Source organism: Sturnira hondurensis, unplaced genomic scaffold, assembly GCF_014824575.4.
Source record: "Sturnira hondurensis isolate 20B ecotype Veracruz unplaced genomic scaffold, ASM1482457v3 Scaffold0017082, whole genome shotgun sequence".
Taxonomy (NCBI): domain Eukaryota; kingdom Metazoa; phylum Chordata; class Mammalia; order Chiroptera; family Phyllostomidae; genus Sturnira; species Sturnira hondurensis.
In genome coordinates this window covers 1,075,664-1,083,016 of record NW_028089713.1, presented here as the reverse complement: position 1 = coordinate 1,083,016, position 7,353 = coordinate 1,075,664, and positions in this window count along the sequence as shown.

Sequence of the window (7,353 nt, the reverse complement as noted above, 5' to 3'; positions counted from 1 at the left end):
ACATGCCTTTGTGAGCACCATGGAAAGCCTATGGCTGGTTTTAGGAACTTCTGCTTCTGCTATTGGAAGCCACCCAGCAAAGCGGGCATGTTATCTGTTGAAGTATTAGGCTCACATGTGTTGTGGATTTGGTCCTACCAGCAGCCTGGTCAGGAGAGGTTCTGGTCCTGGTGCTTTGCCCTGTACACACACTGCTGCGTATCACATCACTGCATACCACATCACCACACACACACCAGACATATGGGAGGCAAGTTCTGACATCTTTCTGGGTCTCACAGATGAGAATGTATGACCCAACCTGAAGTAACAGCAATTTAAAATGCTGTTAATGTGGTGAGCCTATCTCTTTGAGCTGCCTGAAGCCATGCTTTGGGTAACTATGGCTAACAGACACATTAAACAAACTCAGAAAGAGTCTGGAGGCTTTGAGTAGAGGTAAGTGAGGAAGATTTACTCAGTGGTCTTAGGGTATGCAAACTGGAGACACAACTAGACAATACCCAGAGTGTCCCAAAGAAGAAAGGGAAGCAGGTCATACAGTAGAAAGCACGTCCTTGGGAACAGTTAGTCCTGCATTCTTAGCCTTCCAATTGGTCTGAGACCATCGTCTTCTAGGTGACCATCTAGACAGAGGTCTGGATAATGGAGGTCAGATGGTCTGGATACTGAACATTCTTTCCTTAGTTCTCCAGGGGATAATCAGAAGGTTATCTGAAGGTTTGATGTATGTCCAGGCATTGATGAAAGACTAGAAAGGTGAAGTTCCCAGCTTGTTAAACAAGAATACAATGGCTGCCTCTTTGCCTCAGCCTGCTTGATTTCAGTAACTGAGCAGCTTGACTTGAGTGGCCCTGTCTGGAGAGATACGGAGAGTGAGAGCCTCTGGAGGTTCAGAGACACGTGTAAGCCTATTTCTGGAGACACGCTGTAGTTGCCACGGGAGCCTGCTGCTGCAGGCACTTCTGGGAGGGGAAGTGAGCTGTGTTCAGCTAGTCCGTACAGCCTCTGAACATGGGACTGAAACCTATACCTTTAGGGGATGTTTGCAGAAGTACCCTCAACACCTTTGACAGCCAAGTCACCAACCATCCTCAGACTCTGGTCCTCACTTCCTCTGTCCATGTAGATCAAAAGTCAGCAACTTCCCTTTTCTTTCTCTGACATGTGCTCCAGTGGAGAATGATGAACAGCCTCTCCCTGTGGGGGAGGCCCTGACGCTGTGTTCATTGCATGCCCCCTCCTTCCTTCCCTCCTGAATGCAGCTTTCGACGACCTGAGTCTGTGAGACTGTTGGGGAACACAAAACGGACTCTTGCATTTTGTCAGTGGAAGTAGGACATGGTGCAGGTCATGGCATCAGGAATGCAGCTAAAGAGTGGTGGGGATTCAGAAGCTCCTAGAGGAGGGAAAGGCTCTGTGGAAAGGAGGGATTTGAATCAGAACTTGCAGGGTGCGGGGGTCTGAACAGGTGCGGTGCTTGCTCAGTGTTGGAGTCGGTGCCTGAGGCTGGCTGCACGTCAGGGCCGAGCGCCTCCCAGCCTGCGTCCTGTGGGCCCGAGGCCGCATCCTGTTCTTTCTCGCCACTGTGTCCAACTCCTCTGCACTACACCCTTAATAGTCACTGAGAAGGGGTCACTGGGGGAGCGTGCTCCTCTGGACAACAGGGTCAAAGGAATCCTGGGAGCAGAAGTGTGGGTGCGAAAGTGGGAATGATTCTGTTGGGCCCTCAGTAGAAGAGATGTGAGTGACGGACAGGAGGTCGTACTGAGGCAAGGCCCTGGACAGCCTGGGAGTCACGTCAGCTTGGATTTCACTGGGTGCCCAGTGGGGAACCCTTGGAAGTTTGGAGCAGGAAGGACTGATTGGAGCAAAGTTTCAGAAATGAGTCTGGAGGAAGAGACCAGAATCAGAGCACCAAGACATTCCTGAAATGCTCATTGGTGAAAGGTGACGACTAGCAGCACGGGGATGAGGGAACACGTCACTGAAGCAGTTTTGTGACGTGGTCAACAGGGCTGTTGTGATGATCAGATCCAGACACGGTCAGCCATTCAGCAGGTCCCGCAGAGGCCCTGAGCTGGGGCTGTGCTCTCGGCGGGAGCGGGACCTCCTGCACTCTCCCACTTGCGGCACTCGGGGGGCTCTCAGTAGATAGTAACGATCTGAGGGTGTGCTGGCAGAGTGGGAAGGACTGTGAGGCAGATGTAGGGGTGCACCTGTATGACCGAGGGACAGCGGAGTCACTACCTGAGGTGGGAAACACGGTGAGATCAGAAGGGGGTTACAGGGCTCCTGTTTTGTTTACACTGAGGCTCACGTACCAGCAGGACATTTCCATAACACCAGTTAACATCCCCAGCAAGGAAACTCTGTTTTACTCATGATTCTGTCCCCAGACCACTGCTCAGTGTTGTTGCCCCCACTCCTGCCCAGCCCAGCCCCTCCCCGCCTTGCTTCCTGCCCCTTCTGGCACTGTGTCCCTGGTCAAGGAGCCCACAAGCAGGGAGCCAACTGAGAGGAAGCTTGTGCTGGGCCTGCACCAGGCTGGTGGCTCCTCTGAGGCCCTGGCTTCCCAGCAGCTTCCTGGCAGGGCCAGGAATACGAATGAGAAGTGCAGGGGCTACGTACCCACAGACCAAGCTCTGGCTGACTCAGGGAGGAGAAAAAAGAAACCAGCAGAGAGAAGTTCAGACTCACCCCGCACCCCCGCTCCCGGGCCATCGGACCCTCCCCAGCTGGACACGGCCACGAGGCCTGGCTGGGGGTATCCTGGCCTGAGCACCAGCTGTGTTTGCTGCCACTTGGTAGTCAGCTTGGAAACCCACCTGCTTGTACTGACTCCCCTGCTCTCTCTTCCTCACTTCCCTTTCCCCCTCTTTTGCTTTATTTGAACTTCCCAATAAAATGTTAAATGTAAGCTCAGGCATTTAAAAAGTTTCCCCTTAAAGAACTGGGACCCAGAGAAAGCTAAAACAATATTTGTGGGCTGAATAAATGAGCGACAGGGCTCAGTTTAGATAGCACAGGACAAGAAACAAAGATACAGGAGTCATTTTGAAGAAGTCATAGCTTTGCAATGACCTTTTAGAAATGTGAACATGAGGATCGTCCCCACAGAATGTGGAGGCATCTCGTCTCCTAGGCGTGAGAGGGGCAGGAGGTACAGAGAGCAGAGAGTTGAGGCAGAACCTGAGACACACTCACAGCTAAGAAGCAGGAGAAAGAAGAGGATCCTGGTGGAAGTCTGTGAGGCCATGGCTAGATGGCACTTCCAGCCCCCGTAGACAAGTGTGACCCTGGACCACACTTCAGTGATGGACAGAGTGGTGAACAAGACAGAGCTCCTGCCCTCATGGAGCTCAAGTCAAATAGATTCAGGGTACGGGTGTGAAACCCATTTTCACCAGGGGCCACACCAGCCTCTTCATTGCCTTCAAAGGGCCGAAATAATTTTAGGACTGTATAAACTTCTGTGAGTACTCCTTAACCGTTAGTGAGTTGAAATTACATTCCATCCTTTGAAGGCAAACTCAATGCTGATGTGGCCCCCAGTGAAAATGAGTTGACACCCCCGATGAAGGGGAGCTGTCCTGCCGGTACCCTAGCTTCTTTCAGGCCTGGCGTGGGAAAACCTCTTGCAGGGTCTCTCTCCACAAGACAGGAGGGCCCAGGTCTTCGAGTCACGTGACTCCCCGACTGCACCCTTTGGGAGGAGAAACGAACTTTCGTGGTTTAAACCACTGTGATCTGAGGGTCTATCTGTTACGGAAGTTAGTGTCATGGCACAGCCTGGAAGAGTCGAGAAGACAAGAGGCAGACATCGAAGCTGTGGAGCAGGAGCTCACTGTGACCCGGAGGCTGGACTTGGAGTTCTAAGCCCTGGCGCCGTTTGCACAGCAGGGGTTGGTGGGAAGTTAAGTGTATTCTCCTGTCTTCTCTACCCTTACCACCCTTCTAAACACAAGTTCTTTTGTGAGCTCCCCAGCCACAGTCACTGAGCCATGGTCCCCAACTTTACTTAGAGGAGGGACCAGAGTTCACAGTCACCCACCCAGTCTCCCTCGTACGGGAGGAGGCACGTGCCAGAGTCCTTCTGTCAAGGCAGGAGCAGCAGGAAGAGATGAGCCACAGGCCCAGGGAGGACCTTGGCGGGACAGCCCCGGCGGTCTTGGCGAGGGGGACTTGGACGCTGTCTCTCTGTGTGCCTGCTGCGCAGGACTCAGCTCCCAGCCCGCCGTGGGCTCCCACCCAACCTTCAATTGCCAAAAGAGAGAATCTGATGGGTGTAGTGTTGGCAGTGACAGGACGGTTAGACCCCCGGCTCATCCAGAACAGGGGAGGAACAACTCCTCAAAGGCAGTGAAGCCACACACAACAGCAGGCTCCCAGGAACCTGTTAGTATGTCCAGGCGGCAGCAAACCAGAGGAAGCGGTTCGGAGCCTCTTGGGATCAGCAAGCACTGACCTTTCAGCAGCAGCTGAATTTTTGTTTTACAAGGTAAGTGTTAGTGGGGGCACTGACTAGAACCCACCTGTCGTCCTTGCGTCTGCAATGTCCTGAGCAGACAAATACCTGGGTTCCAGGGGAGGGTGTAAACCAGAAGCTGTGGACCTGGAGTCTGGAGACATGGACTCCGTGGTCACCTCCGCTTCCAACAAACTGTCCCATTGGTTTACACTCCAACTTCCCTTTTTAGAAAACTGGGTAATGAGACCTGTTCTGCCTAATTCACAGATTTGTTGTGAGGGGGGCGGGGGGAAAAGAAAGGTAAAATACCAAAAGCTTCTGGAAAGACTTTAAGAAGCCAAAAGTCAGATACAAGAGCAGTTAGCCAGCAAAGCATCTGCTGCGAGCTGACTTGCGTCCCCCCGAGAAGATGTGCTGGAGTCCTGGCCCCCATTCCTCAGAGTGGCTTTATGGTGTCCCCCTGAGAAGATGTGCTGGAGTCCTGGCCCCCATTCCTCAGAGTGGCTTTATGGTGTCCCCCCAAGAAGATGTGCTGGAGTCCTGGCCCCCATTCCTCAGAGTGGCTTTATTGAAAACACGGTCAGGGCAGATGCAGGTCGTTGACATGAGGTCGCACTATCCCAGGGCAGGCCTCACTCCAGTGTAACTGGCGTCCCTATAAAAAAGGAGCAAAGACACAGAGATGGAGACACACGGGAGGGACACCATATGACAGTGGAGGCACTGAGCGAAGGGTTGCTACTCTGAGACAAAGACCACCAAGGTTTGTTGGCCACCACCAAAGCTAGAAAGGGCAAGGAGGAATTCTCCCCTTCCGGTTTCAGAGCCAGAATGGGCCTGTGGACACCTTGATCTTGGACTTCTAGCCTCCAGAACCGTGAGACAATACATTTCTGCTGTTTTAAGCTACCCCGTTTGTGATACCTGTTTACAGCATCCATCCCTAGAAAACAAATATAACATCCTTGGACAGTTTCCACGGCGGAGTGGAGCTTGGCCAAAGCCCTTGGCCCATCCCTGAGAGGTGTGCAACCAGGATCAGCCGTTAGTCGTGGGACAAGGACCTGGATTGCAGGGCTAACACCACTGATGTGAAGGTCACAACCAGCAAAGGTCAGTTCTGGAAACCCCAAAGCAGCTAAAAGGGCTACGTAGGTTTACACAGCCGGTGGCAGTAAAGTTCCTGCTGACTGTAGGGTCACTTCTGCCTGGAGGGACCAGTGTGCTCAGAGTGGAACTGGTTAGCGCAGTCTGGGGACAAATGTGCTTTCACTTCCTGCCCGGGGGGTGTCAGTGTCACTTTCATACTCCAGACTGCCACCATTCAACACACCACAAATCACCCCGGGGAGAAAGCCGGCCTGCAGGGATGGCCCCTACTCCCCTGCTCGTTTTAGAAGTTGTTAAGCCGTTTTGCTCTAGGGTTTCTGCCTTTTGTGTGGTCTGCCTGCGCTGAATGTAGGTCAGCAGGGCAAACTGGGGGAGCAGGGCACATAACCTACTTAAATGTTCACACACACACTGAGTTCTCCCGATTACCCCTGAGGTGGTTACTGTTACCACGTCCATTCTACAGATGCAGAACCTGAGGCACACAGGCGCCCCCTGGTGTCAGGAGCCTGTCTGACTCCAGTGCCTGTGCTGTTAACCCCTCTGTTAACACTATTTTAAGAGCTTATTTGGACCAGGCTGTTCCTAATTAAATCTGAAAGCAATAATTCAGTGAAAAATATAAATGAGAACAAAATACTAAGTGTGTGTATGTGTGTGGCCCTGATCTGCTTTGACTGTGACACTTAAAGGGGAAGGGACGCTAGCAGGAGCCGAGTGCTCCCACCCAGGTCAAGCTCCTTGACGCGTTCCCGACAGCCCTGTGAGGTGGATCTCACAGACCTGAGCAAAGCAGCCAACGCCACCACTGTGGAGAGAGGCAGGACCCACACGTGAATCCAGGTTATCTGTGAGCCTGTTGGGTTTTCCGTGACCCCTATTGCCCAAAGTGACAGCCAGGGCTTAGGGAGACTTGCTTACTGCCAGGCATAAAATAAATGTTTATTGGACTGGGTTGAATTAAACTCCAAATTAACGTAATGTTCATTAAGAGAGTATTTGACCCATGAGTGGACACCATACAGATGTGAGAAGGCCCAAGCTGTCTGTAGTGACACAGAACCTGCTGCTAGGTGACAAGGACAGTTTAGAGACAAGCCCGTGGCATATGGTTTCTTTCTTTCTTTTTTTTTTGAAGAAAGAACAGGATTTTCTTACCAATACCCACCTCGTTCTGGTTATAAATGCAGATGATAGGGATAATAATGCTTGTCTCTGAGGGGGAGGATCACGAAGGACTCTCACATATTTGATAAAAAGCAAAAACATGAAGATACTTCCATGTTCTTCGAGCAAAAATGAAAGAACGGAAAAGGAAGACAGGTTTTTTCTTGGTGGCAACACGCCCCACTGGAGTGGGGACATGCCCCAGACCCAGATTCTCCATGTCGGCTCCCTCAGCACGTACCCCGGGCTCCAGGGGTGGGACGAGCTCTTCGGAGCCGCTCCGTCTCTGTTCTGTCGTCTCTGTCTCTCTCCGCCTCTGGGTTCTGTCCTCTCTGTGTACCGCCAGCTCTCTCGCTACAATCCCCCCTTGTCCCGTGAAATGTTTCCATTGACAACAAACATATGAACACATTACAAGAAACCAGAACTCCTTGGAAAAGGGGCCTGGAACAACCCTTTGTATTGTGTGAATTCAAAAGTTCACAGAAGCTAACTTGAAGGGGAGCCCACTGGCTGGATAAAGGGGGGTGATCTGAGCACTAAAGGCCACAGTAAGTGGGAACACTCATTATTCTGAAACTGGTAAATAAAGGGGAAAAAACAAG